Source organism: Periplaneta americana, chromosome 10, assembly GCF_040183065.1.
Source record: "Periplaneta americana isolate PAMFEO1 chromosome 10, P.americana_PAMFEO1_priV1, whole genome shotgun sequence".
Lineage (NCBI taxonomy): Eukaryota > Metazoa > Arthropoda > Insecta > Blattodea > Blattidae > Periplaneta > Periplaneta americana.
Genome location: NC_091126.1, coordinates 156,210,663 through 156,224,307, shown reverse-complemented (window position 1 = coordinate 156,224,307; position 13,645 = coordinate 156,210,663).

Sequence of the window (13,645 nt, the reverse complement as noted above, 5' to 3'; positions counted from 1 at the left end):
TTTATTATGTCTCTGACCCTTCCAAGACCGTGTACAGAGTGAATAAAAAATACGGGGGAAAACTTTAAGTGAGAGTTCTTCACACCAAAACAAAAAAAAATTATAGACATATGATTGGAAATGTCTGGTTTATGAGTAATACAAAAGTTGACAATCAACATGTTTCGAAATACAGCCGAACATTTAAGTTTCTCACAGTACAAATGATTAACTTTTGTAGGTAATCGATTGATGTTATCGATACAAGTCTACCTACAGATGAACACTGTAACTCAGATGGCCATGAGTTTCCAAGGAAATTAGTTTACAATCATTGTTAGTCTGTCTCGTACGTTTGACGTGTACGACAGATTAGCTACATTTAAGAGCCTAACCATGGCAGGATATCCATTTGAGATGGATAGGTAGAGGAGGACTAATTCCATGGCCTGTACGTTCGCCCGACTTCAATACTTTCAACTTTTACAGTATCTGTGGGGACACCCAAAATCTCTAGTTTATGCAACTGACATTCAAAATTCAGACTACTTCAACTTATTGTAGACACCTGTGAAAGAATTCGAAATCGTCCTGCAGTCTTTAAAAGTGTGCGACAGTCAATGATCCGACGTGTCCATGCCTGCGTAGGGGAAGGCGGAGGATATTTCGAACATTTACTATGAATTGTAAGCTGAAAACAATTTGTAGAAGTTCACTGTTAATGCGTAATTGTAAAAATGTAATCCGTTCCAATTGAAATAACAACATGGCTATGTGTCTTTGTACTGGAGTAGCTCATAAACAAGGCATTTCTGGAGATAAGTTTATATGACTTTTCTTTTCTTGTTTTGGTGTGAGGTACTCGCACTCAAAGATTGTCTCCGTATTTTTTATTCTCCCAGTATAGCACTACTGGTGATATTTTCGTTTGATACCCTGTATTAACTTTCTCATCATCATTTCGTGTGAAACGTCAGTATTGTTTCCAATTTTCGGAACTGTTATGTTTGCAGATGCAAAACACATGTCAATTTCCTGTCTATGCTTTTCTTTGTAGAATGTACAAATGAATCGGTGTTCGGAAAAACGATATAACCATCTTTTGGTAATAATGAAGAAAAATTGACCTTTGAATTCATAAAATTAAAAAAAATATTAATGCAAAGGGAATAATATCTTTTTTATTTGACTCCTTCTTCCGAACAAAATTTTAACAAACAAAATTAACTTTTACAGAAGTGTAAAAAATTGTAAAAATTGTACAAATTAAAACGTTCCACTAGAAAGTAATTTTAAATATCTGTAATGGTACCAGCACTGCAGCACTGGACTGCAGCAGGTGCACGTACGCCTCGACCATTTGGGAACCACGCATTGGGAAAAGAAGCAGAAGACGTCCAAGGAGAAGGTGGTCGGACGAGTTCCGGAGAGAGACGGGAGCGCAGTGGACGAGAACAGCGAGAGACAGGCAGGCATGGAAAGGACTGGAAGAAATTACGAACACTATGTAAACTGTGTATAGTTGTGTATTGTTTATATAGTTATTTTTGTGTGTGTCAGTTTGGTTAGTTTGATTCCGTGTATAGTTGGTATAGTTCATGTATTTAGTTAGTGTATTTTTTGTGTTCTATTGTATGGTTTTGTATGTTTTAGTTTCGATAGTTTGACTCCGTGTGTAGTTAGTATAGTTCATGTATTTAGTTAGTATAATTTTTGTGTTCGGTTGTATGGTTTTGTATGTTTTCGTTTGGATAGTTTGACTCCGTGTGTAATTGGTATAGTTCATGTATTTAGTTAGTATAAATTTTGTGTTCAGTTCTATGGTTTTGTATGTTTTAGTTTGGATAGTTTGACTCCGTGTGTAGTTGGTATAGTTCATGTATTTAGTTAGTATAATTTTTGTGTTCAGTTGTATGGTTTTGTATGTTTTAGTTTGGATAGTTTGACTCCGTGTATAGTTGGTATAGTTCATGTATTTAGTTAGTATAATTTTTGTGTTCAATTGTATGGTTTTGTGTGTTTTAGTTTGAATAGTTTGACTCCATGTGTAGCTGGTATAGTTCATGTATTTAGTTAGTATAATTTTTGTGTTCAGTTGTATGGTTTTGTATGTTTTAGTTTGGATATTTTGACTCCGTGTGTAGTTGGTATAGTTCATGTATTTAGTTAGTATAATTTATTGTGTTCAGTTGTATGGTTTTGTATGTTTTAGTTTGGATAGTTTGACTCCGTGTGTAGCTGGTATAGTTCATGTATTTAGTTAGTATAATTTTTGTGTTCAATTGTATGGTTTTGTATGTTTTAGTTTGGATAGTTTGACTCCGTGTGTAGTTGGTATAGTTCATGTATTTAGTTAGTATAATTTTTGTGTTCAATTGTATGGTTTTGTATGTTTTAGTTTGGATAGTTTGACGACGTGTGTAGTTGGTATAGTTCATGTATTTAGTTAGTATAATTTTTGTGTTCAATTGTATGGTTTTGTATGTTTTAGTTTGGATAGTTTGACTCCGTGTGTAGTTCGTATAGTTCATGTATTTAGTTAGTATAATTTTTATGTTCAGTTGTATGGTTTCGTATGTTTTAGTTTGGATAGTTTGACTCCGTGTGTAGTTGGTATAGTTCATGTATTTAGTTAGTATAATTTTTGTGTTCAGTTGTATGGTTTCGTATGTTTTAGTTTGGATAGTTTGACTCCGTGTGTAGTTGGTATAGTTCATGTATTTAGTTAGTATAATTTTTGTGTTCAGTTGTATGGTTTTGTATGTTTTAGTTTGGATAGTTTGACTCCGTGTGTAGTTGGTATAGTTCATGTATTTAGTTAGTATATTTTTTGTGTTCAATTGTATGGTTTTGTGTGTTTTAGTTTGAATAGTTTGACTCCCTGTGTAGCTGGTATAGTTCATGTATTTAGCTAGTATATTTTTGTGTTCAATTGTATCGTTTTTGTTAGTTTAGTTTAGATAGTTTGTGTGTTTAGGCTGTACAATGTATGTGTGCAATTGGTATAGGTTTTTGTGTATTTAGTTTGTGTGTGAGTTAAGACTATGGATATGTTCAGTTTGTGTATTTTTTCTTTTTTTCTTTTTTTATCGTGAGTTTAGTGTGGACAGTTGTGTTCAGATTATAATTTATGTGTTTAGTTTGCATATTTTTTGTGGATGTTTAGTTTGCATAATTTATGTGTTTAGTCTGTATAGTTTTTCGTGTTTAGTTGGTATAATTTGTTTATGTGTTTAGTTTGTAAGTGTAAGCTCTCTTGGACTGGCTCCCCAAGTGTAGCAGACCTTCAGCTCACCCTACACTCTCCTGTAGGAGGCCGTTGCCCTTATGTGATTTCAGACTTTTCGTATTTCGTAATGGTACCAACTTTTTATTTAGGCAAAAACATAGTTTTCCATCGAATGCAGGAAGAAAGACATAACGTATTTGCATCTTTAACTTATATTCGACACAAATGTTGGTTACAACGTTGTTCGGGTGAATAAATGATTTAATGAATTCAAAAGTCAAATTTCTATATTATCATCAAACGATGATTAGCCCATTTTTTCGAGAACCATTTCAAATTCATACAGACGTTTTCTATAATTATTATTGTTCGAACTAAACCGAAATTTGGTATTTATAAAGTTTTATATGCGCAAAATGCATAAGTGGAATTCAAATACTTTCCGTATCCTATCACAAATGCTGTTACCATACGTTCATGGAAAACAATTAACTCAAAGACTATCCACTCCAAACCAAAGTCAGCTACATTTCTCCTTGATGTAACGAACAGTCCTGAATTAGGAAAGAGTGGTATATTTTCTCAGAAATTCCTAGGTGAGAGCAATGTCTTTTAATAAGAGATACTTTAAACGAGATTCGTGGGACGTAATAGATGTAATAAAACTGACTCGGAATGAACGTGCTGCACGTATCATAAACAACTTACTCGTAGGTCTACTCCGTGGAACACGAATTTAAGCAACTGATCGATTAGTCGTACCAAATTTTTATAATACCAACGATATATTACAGTTCAAAGCTGAAAGGAGTGTCAGAGCTTTAAGAGAGAGAAAATTTTGCAAGGATTGCGTCACTTGAACAATACCTAAACGAACGTAAAACAACATATAGAGAATTAATGAATATTATGAAATATGAGATCCTGAAATCCCATAAGGCAACGGCCTCCTACAGGAATGTAAGGTGAGCTGAAGGTCTACTACACTTGGGGAGCCAGTCAAAGAGAGCTTACATTATATACTTACAAACTAAACACATAAACACACTATAAAAACTAAACACGAAACACTATACAGTCTATACACATAAATTATACAAACTAAACACCCACAAAAAACTATACAAACTGAACACATAAATTATACAGTCTGAACACACAACTACCCACACTAAACAAACAAACAATTATACAAACTGAACACATTTGTAATTCTACAATGCTTGGGAAAAGTAGCATAGGTCAGTCTCCATAAATATTTTTTATTAAATTACTAGCCGTACCCGTGCGCTCCGCTGCACCCATTAGAAATAAATATAAAGTAATTACATAATTAAAATAGGACATTTGATTCAGGGAACATTCGTGTTTGATAGAAAGATAAATCGTTTATTATGTCACTTAATTTAAATTGTATTAAAAAATTTAAATGCTATCATTTTGATCCAGAGACCACTCATTTGGTCATAAAAATTATTTTAGGAAATACAGGAAACGAATGTAGAGAATAGCCTGTCAAGTTTTCTGTGCATAAGAAGCTATTTTAATCTTACCTGTCCTCGATTCACTCAGAAGTTACTCTAATAACAATATTGCAGTATATCCATCTAGAGAAACTACACTTTCCAATGGTGAATTAATAATTAATTATACAAATCGGATAATTTAGCTTCCGATATTACTTCATACAAACAGAGAAACATTCTCTGTAGACTATGTTTCATAGCTTTCGATTATTGTTGTCCAAGGCCCCTTATATACGAAGTCATTTGTTTTTTATTTCATTACACCGCCTTAGATGGCGTTGTTATTGTGATTTTGAAACTCATTTATCTCATTAAATATCAGTCCTATCAAAATTTTGCATAGAATAAGACTTATCGGAAATTATTTTTAAAGAAACTTGTGTTATATTATATTTTTCATGAAAATTAATAATAAGGGAGATATTTCGATTTATTTAATTCAAGCCCCCTTATAACCCCCCTTTTAAATAAAATATTTTGAATGCCATATAGCCTAAATTCTAAGCTACAACGAACTTAATTTATATTCCAATTTTCATATAAATCGGTTCAGCCATTATCTCGTGAAAAGGTAACAAACATCCAGACAGACAGACAGACATACATACATACATACATACATACAAACAAAAATTTCAAGAAACGATTTTCGGTTTCAGGGCGGTTAATTATATATGTTAGGACCAATTACTTTTGGAAAATCGAAAATTACCAGAAGAATTTCGGCTACAAATTTATTATTATTATTATTATTATTATTATTATTATTATTATTATTATTATTATTATTATAGATTGACAACTTACGGAACATCATCTACTCCCTTGGGAAAAGAGACGTATTTCTTTCATTACATTAATTCACAAAGAAGAAAATCAAATCGACTTAAACTAGTGTGAATACAGTTTTTTTTCCTTCTGTAAAATTAACATTTTTGACATCTGTCACTTTTCCCGAGCACTACAGAATTATAGCGTCTTATATACACAAAAACCTTTACATATTGAACACAAATTACAGTCTTAAGAGACAAAAGGTATACAAACTGAACACGTAAATTATACAGTCTAAACACACAAACAATCTAAACTAAACACACAAAAACCATACAGTTAAACACCAAAATTATACAAAATAAATGCATGAACTATACGAACAAAACACGGATTCAAACTAACCAAACTAACACATACAAACATAACTATATAAACAATACAATTGAGCCGTTCAGAGCAGAAGTGGTGTAAGTCAAAAATGGGTAATGAGGGTTAAAGTAAATATTCTGTAAAACACAGCGCAAAGTAGCAATTGCCATTCAATTTATTTAAACTATTAATAGCTAATGGAAAGCAAGGACATATTAATTGCTACTTTGCGCTATATTTTACAGAATTTTTACATTAAACCTCATTACCCAATTTTGACTTACACCACTTTTGGTCTGAACGGCTCAATTATTGAATACCTGGACCTAAATACAAGACACAAGAACGAAATGATACGTTTCACACATCTTAAGAAAAACAAAAGTGAGAAAAAAATCGACGTAGTACCACGAGTGGATGAGATCACCTGTCAACAGAAGAATAGCTTTAATACGTTGCCTATCTCCAGGTAGAACTACGTGTGCGTACGAGCTCCTGTCGAGAGGTGCATAGCTTTATTATGCTGCATATTTTCACGTAGAAGGGATGACGAACAGCGCGTGAGAGGAGAATAAGGGGAAAAGGAGATTACAGGCAGAACAAGGGAAAATCAAGATGTATAACGGAAATAAAAGAAGAACAATGCGATTACAAGGAGGATAGGAGAAACACAAGAATGAAAGTGAGGATACAAGTAAAAAGGAAAGTACATGTGGAACAATTGTAATACAAAAAATACAAGTGGAACAATGGGAATACAAGAAGAAAAAGAGGAATACAAAGAGTACAAGTTGAATACAAGGAGGGAAAGTGAAACAAGGAGAACAAGAGGAGTAGAGGAACACGGGAATGAAAGGTGGACAAAGGAAAGACAAGGACCAATGAGAATAGGACAAGGAGAACAAGGGAAGCAAAATTGGAACTAGAGGAATAAAAGAAAAACATGGAGAATGAAAGAACAACAAGGCAGAGTCAAGGAGAACAAGGGGAATACATAGAGAGCAACAGAAATAAAAGAAAAATACAAGGATAAAATATTAATATAACGAAAACAAGGGGCATACAAAAAGAGGACAAGAAAAACACCAGGAGGGCAATGGAAATAGAAGGAGACCATGAAGAACAAGGGGAACATGGAAAGAACAAGGAGAATGATCAAAATACATGGAGAAAAGGTAAATATAGGAAGAACAAGCAGACACCAGCGTAGCTCAGTCGGCCAAGGAGCTTGTCTGCCGATTCGGAGTTGCGCTAGGGCGCGGGTTTGATTCCCACTTGAAATGATTAATATGTTGGTTTTTTCCGATGTTTTCCCCAGCCGTAAGACAAATGTCATGTAATCTATGGCGAATCCTTTGCCTCATCTGGCCAAATACCATCTCGCTGTCACCAATTCCATCGACGCTAAATAACCTCTTAGTTGATACAGCGTCGCTAAATAAGTAGAAAAGGTAAGAAAATGGGAATAAAATAAAAAATAGGGGAAAACAAGGAGAATAATGTGAAGATAAGGAGAACAAGAGAAATACATGAATAAGGAGAAGAAAAGGAAAGCATAGAGAAATGCAAAGGAATGAAGGGGATGACAAGGAGTGGAATTCAAGGATAACAAGAGGAAGACAAGGGTTCAAGGGAATACAAGGAAAACACGGGAAATCTAAGGGAAACAAGAGAAAGAAAGTACAAGGGGGATACAAGGAGAAAAAGGTAAGTACAAAGAGAAAAATGGGAAGACACTGTGGAAAATTGATATGCAAGAAGGAAAATGATGCAAATGTGAGAACAGGGATAACAAGGGGAAGACCAATATTACCAGGTTTTGAAGTTTTGATAGTCATTTCCAAACATACCTCCATACATAAGTAAAGAAAATTCGTAGTTTTACATACGAGTAAAAACTCAGAAATATGACAGCCATAAAGTACTAATAACATGAAATTGGAATTACTGCGGATGGATTTAAGGAGGAAGACAAGTAGAACTAATGGAATACAAGGAGAACAAGATGGGTTGTATCTTAATGTGACAGCCAATTCCCAAGTTAAGGCTGGTTCACAATAAACCTGCAACGGAAACGACAACGAGAATGAGAACGGAAATATTGTTAAAATAAATGTATTTAAATGTGAGCACTCACAACAATCATTTTAACAATATTTCCGTTTTCGTTCTCGTTGTCGTTTCCGTTACCGGTTTATTGTGAACCAGACTTTACCCCCATGTACAAGTTAAGAAGAAGCAACTAGTTCTACTTCGAGGATCATGAAGGTGATGTACATAGAGGAATGGATACAACATAAGTTTAGAATTAGTCAATTCCGATGGACTGAAGTTTAGGACAACCGAAGAAATGAGAAGCGAATGACGTGGATCGTCTTCATACAACGACGTTTTCCAATTCTGCTCTCCCGTTGTAAGAAGAGAGCAGAACGAAATCCCATTAAACGGAGTCGTGGTGACTACGGCAGGGCAGCATTGTAAAAGAATCCCGAACATGACACAGCACTGGAGGGATTTTGTTCGTGTTCAGATTTTAAAGAGTGCGCATGCAAATAAATTTTCAGTTACAATGTCAGTGCGGAGTTATTATTCTTAAGATTCCACCGTGAAAATATATGCAGGAAAGAAAGCGAGAATGCTGTGGTCATAAATGTTTCATTTTAATGAAGTCTTCTGACTTAAAATGTTGTTACTTGGAAACATAATCTTGTACAGGGACATCATTTTATTTTTACTAACATTTCTAATATTAACCTGGCTATACCTTTGAATATATGATTGAGAACCGCAAACACCGTTTGCTACCCCCTTCCACGACTGGAGTTCGATGATACTGGCGTAAAATACAAACAAATCACTTTACTAGGTATAGGAGGAAAGGAAAGTAGTTCATCCATTTACGTAAACCAGGAAATATCGCGATTTTGAGTTTGATAATATTCATTACTATTTGTTCAATCAAAATACAGTACAGTATTAACAATGAGTGTTTTTACTCAGGAACTTAGCTATTCATGCGGACGTATTCATTATGCTGTGTATATTATACTGTCTACAGCACATTAGCGTACACCAGTGATGTCAAAGCAAGCGCATATTTCTGACCTTGACGTCGTGCGCGGGCATTAAGCGCTAGGTATGCTAGGAGGAATAAGCAGCCTGTTGGATTAAGAAAACAGTGGTGCACAAACTTCAAACGGAACGTGAAATTTTATGTCGTTATTTTTATATGTCTTCTTTCTGTTTGTTATTTTCTATATTGTCTATAAAACAAAAGTACTAACACCTATTTCTTAGCCTAATATTGCAGTTGTGTTTTAAACGTTAATAATATAATAAAGAGTAAAGAAGGAATATTCACACAAATTCCATAATAACTACAGCTATACTGTACTAAGTGAATTAAACACATCATTCATAAAGAAAGTGTTAACCCAAAGAAAGAGACTGAATATGACATGATAAGTTGAAATTGATATTGATGGTATCTTTAGCCTTATAAAAGTAATCAAAACAATATTATAGTACAAAGCAAAGTTGTCTAGGTATATGTTCTAACTGTAACTAATATTACATAATAAAACTCTTATCGCATTATGCTTTTAGGTGATATTGGTGCACAATTTTCTGTTATCAGAATATTAAATTATCTCGAAATCTGCTGAAGCTATAGAGCTGACGTTTTACCAACACATAGGCACATATCTTTTGTTTGTGATGTAACAGTATTTGCTTTGTTAATTCATTTCCTTACAAACATTTTCCATGCGAATATTTTCAAATATATTAATACATTATCTTCAGTAATACGTATTTACGATATATTAGATTTACGAAAACATTGTTTTAGTACCTCTAAGGATACTAAATAAACATATCTGAAAATTTCACTTTTCTGTAATGAAAGTTGAGAAAATATTCCTTTTGGATAAAAAAGCAAACTTGTGAAAAATGAACATTAAAATTAAAACTTACATTCTTATAATGCACTTATACTTCTCAGACAAATCTAAAAATTAACATGGATACAGTTTTAATAAGTTCTCTTCCCTTTATCCTTTGAAACAGTCCTGGCCATCCCTGTATACAGCTCGACCAAGCGGCATATACTACTATCTCTTTCCTTTCCGCTGTAAAGCGCTCAGGCTCTCCTGGGCTCCAAAGTGCGCGCTTGCTCGTATGGACATCAATTGACATCACTGGCGTACACTATAGAGAATGAAGTTAAATTGAAAAATAATCATAATATGGATATTTATACACATTAAGCCGTTCATTTCGATACAGACTTCAGTTCTTATGTGCATATTATCGCACTATAGACTATTATACGTAATTCCAATTACCAGGTTCGTACTTCCCATCAGTAACTCATGTTGAAATAATTCTGTACCTACTCTATAAGAGAGTACCTTACGTACTGTAAATTCAGTCTTAACTTCTGCCTGATCCGAAAAGATAAAATTACTCACACATGCTATCTACTGTCCGTCCAAGTGGTTACGTCGCAGGGTCGTGGAAAGGGAGGAAATCACATGACAGTTAATTACTTGACGAGACCCTTTTATATGGTAACATCTTTAGTAAAATCCTTTTCTTTAAATTATTTTAAACAATTATATGGGTATAATATTACGTAGACGTCCAATTCCTAACAGAAATGAATGTTCTCAGAAAAGAGGTAAGACAGCCTAGCCACTAGCCTTTACAGAGTGGCGAATAGAAGCATGTGGGGGAAACCGGGATGCGACGTAGGCAAATGGACGGCAGTACCTGTGCGAAAATGATTCAATATTGAAAGCTCTTTCGTCACTGGAAAACGCGAACATATTTTTGGAACGCACTGTTTACTATGACCGTAAGGCTACTATGACTGTATATGCGGTCTTGGATCTGTGTGGAGGATGGTTGAACTTCATTAGTAGGAAGGGTAGGAGTGAAGTACATTAAAAAACTCAGGTACAATAAAAGTTGAAGTAAAAATAAAATGATATTCCTGTACTTTTATTAATGTGATATAATATTTCGCCGGTTTTTCAGACTTAAATTTACAGCAGAAAAAGTTGAATGGCGTTAGATGTGGAGACGTAGGGGCTGTAATTACGTATATTTAATTACTAATGCATGGTTCTTTAGATACTGACGCCTCCCTCACATCACAAACTCAAAGGATTTTTTTTTGTTATACGCTTCACACTGTTATCGCGAACTCATTCGACGTTTCTACTGCAGTAACTTCAGTTCCTAAGACCTGTTTAGCGGATAAAATGTTCATAAACAATTTGTACATGAATAACACATCTCGCGGCATATCTTGAGCTCTGGGTGACGTCAGTGGACGTAAGACAAAGTAAGAACTTGAGGTGAACAAAATTAACTGTCGCTCTCGCTCGCTGTGTTCGTTGCATTTGTCTTTCAAGTCTCGTCATTCTCGTGCGCCTCGAGTCTCGCTCATCATTCTCGAAATAGCATTTGGCCAACTTGGAAAGATTTCGTAACTTTGAATAACATACATCATTGTAATAAATAACATTATAAATGTTTAATTGAGACAAAACGACAAAACAAAACAGTATCTTAGTTATCAAAATGTTCTATTTATATTATATATTAGGTATGGTTATACAAATAGAAAAAAATTTTGCAAATAAATTTGCATTTCTTACTTATAAATGGCTTTTAAGGAACCCGTATGTTCATTGCCGCCCTCACATAAGCCCGCCGAGGCTTACTGTATGGATTCGTAACAAACTGTTTTTTTACGGTGATGGGTTGTTAGCCCTTCGTCCAACCCCCAACCTGGAGGACCACCTCTTATCGTCTGTCCACGACTGATTATTCAATATATTCGCAGCTACCCTCCATATCTGGAGGCCGTCTCCTCTATCCGCAACCTGAGGACGCACCATGCCGTGGTGATCGGGACCCACGATACACGGAAATTTGCATTTCTAACATAAAACATTAATATCATTTTACTTCAAACTGCACACTTGATCTGAAACATATGAAAAGAAAATTCCTAGCCTTTTAATAATGACCTAGTAATTAAATAAAGATTGGGGAACGGATTATTATACACACAAAGGTAGAGATGATGTTTCAAATAGGCTACTTGGTCGTTTACACGTTTATGACAGTTGCCAAAGTAGATAAAAGTTCAGTCAGGTATAAACAACTGTGGCGATTCAAGGCTGCTTGACGTTCGGGACTTTGGGAGTGATCAATCTCGACGTCTCCAAACACTCACAAGTAGTATTTACGTCGTATAGAACACTGTCGTGCAGGTTTTCGGCTTTGCGGGCGCTGTTAGTCTTGCTTTCTCGATCGTTGTTCATCTCTAGTAAGAACGGGCGTTCGTACAGAGAAAACTACAAACATTGATCACATACCTTTTCTAATGGAAAAGATAAGTTATGTTGTAGCTAGAATGTAGATATCGGTGTAACGCGTGCGCATCAGTTATTTAAAATATAACGGTCGCTAACGGTTAAAATATTCTGCCAGTGGTGTACAAGTCAATTATACCTGTCTCACAAGGGACGTTCAAAGTGTCCTAAGGCTTCAAAAGATTGTTGTGCAACACAAGACTAATCTCTTTTGAAATGTTCGAAATAATATTGTACATTTCCTTCCACTTTTGTATAAATTAAAAGTACAAAAACTAGCTATAATATACTGCGCAACATTCTCAAATAATAATAATAAAAATACAACAGCTTAAACTTCACTACGCACGAAAGAGAAATTCATTCAGTGTTCTTGTGGGAGAATGAAATTGGAATTCGAGTGAAAATTGTGAATTGTTTTTTTTTAATTATTTCTACATTTCATTATTTGGTTTTCACCCTTTAAAATGGTATATAACATATGACTATACTAATATTGTATCAATTTCGATTTTCGGTTTTTTGAGGAAGGATTTAGAAGTTTTAGTTTTATTCCTCAATTTAAAAAATTCCGGATTTTGGAAAGAAAATTATGTTTCTTTTTATTCTTCAGATTTATTCTTTGAATCCTTTTCTTTAAAATGGTATATCATATAATCATAGCAGTAAAAATAACCCCGTTAATTTTTTGCTTTTCCGAGAAGGGAGCTTAATATATTATGTATATTTGCCTTATATTAAAGCTCTATTTCCATTTATTCAGTTTTTTTCGCATAGAAAGGAACCTTCTCTCGGTTTCAATTTAATCCAATAAGATGAAATTCACAACCTTTATTTTTTATATTGTACATGTACTGAAACAATGTACTTTTGTTTAATTTGTAGATGTTGCAGGAAGTAATGCAGTGAAAATAATTGAAAAATGTAGACCAGCGAGTTGAGAAAAATTAATTCTCAATAACGAAGTAATTTAAAGAAAAACTACTGTTTTAACATAGAGTCAAGTTATGTGTGCACAAGCTGTAAAGGAATCGACTGTCTTAACTTCAACAGTTTTCGAGATAAAGTTTCTTTCTTAAGGTATAATCTAAGAATGTAAAGATATGGAATTCCGTAACCCTATAAAATATTATAAACAGTACAATGGCTTGCAGTACATTACACACGCATGAGTAATCTCTTCTGTAGCTCACAACAGATTTGAATTGTACGCATGCAACGCCAAATGCCCTTGAACTTCGTCGCCTTAAACAAGCGCACTGTTGGAAGCAACGTTTCCTCACGTCGAGTGGCGTCATATATGGAAGACCATGTACTACGTACTTGGTCATAACATTGTGCAATATTAGTATAAACTTACCAAAGTCCTTTTAGAA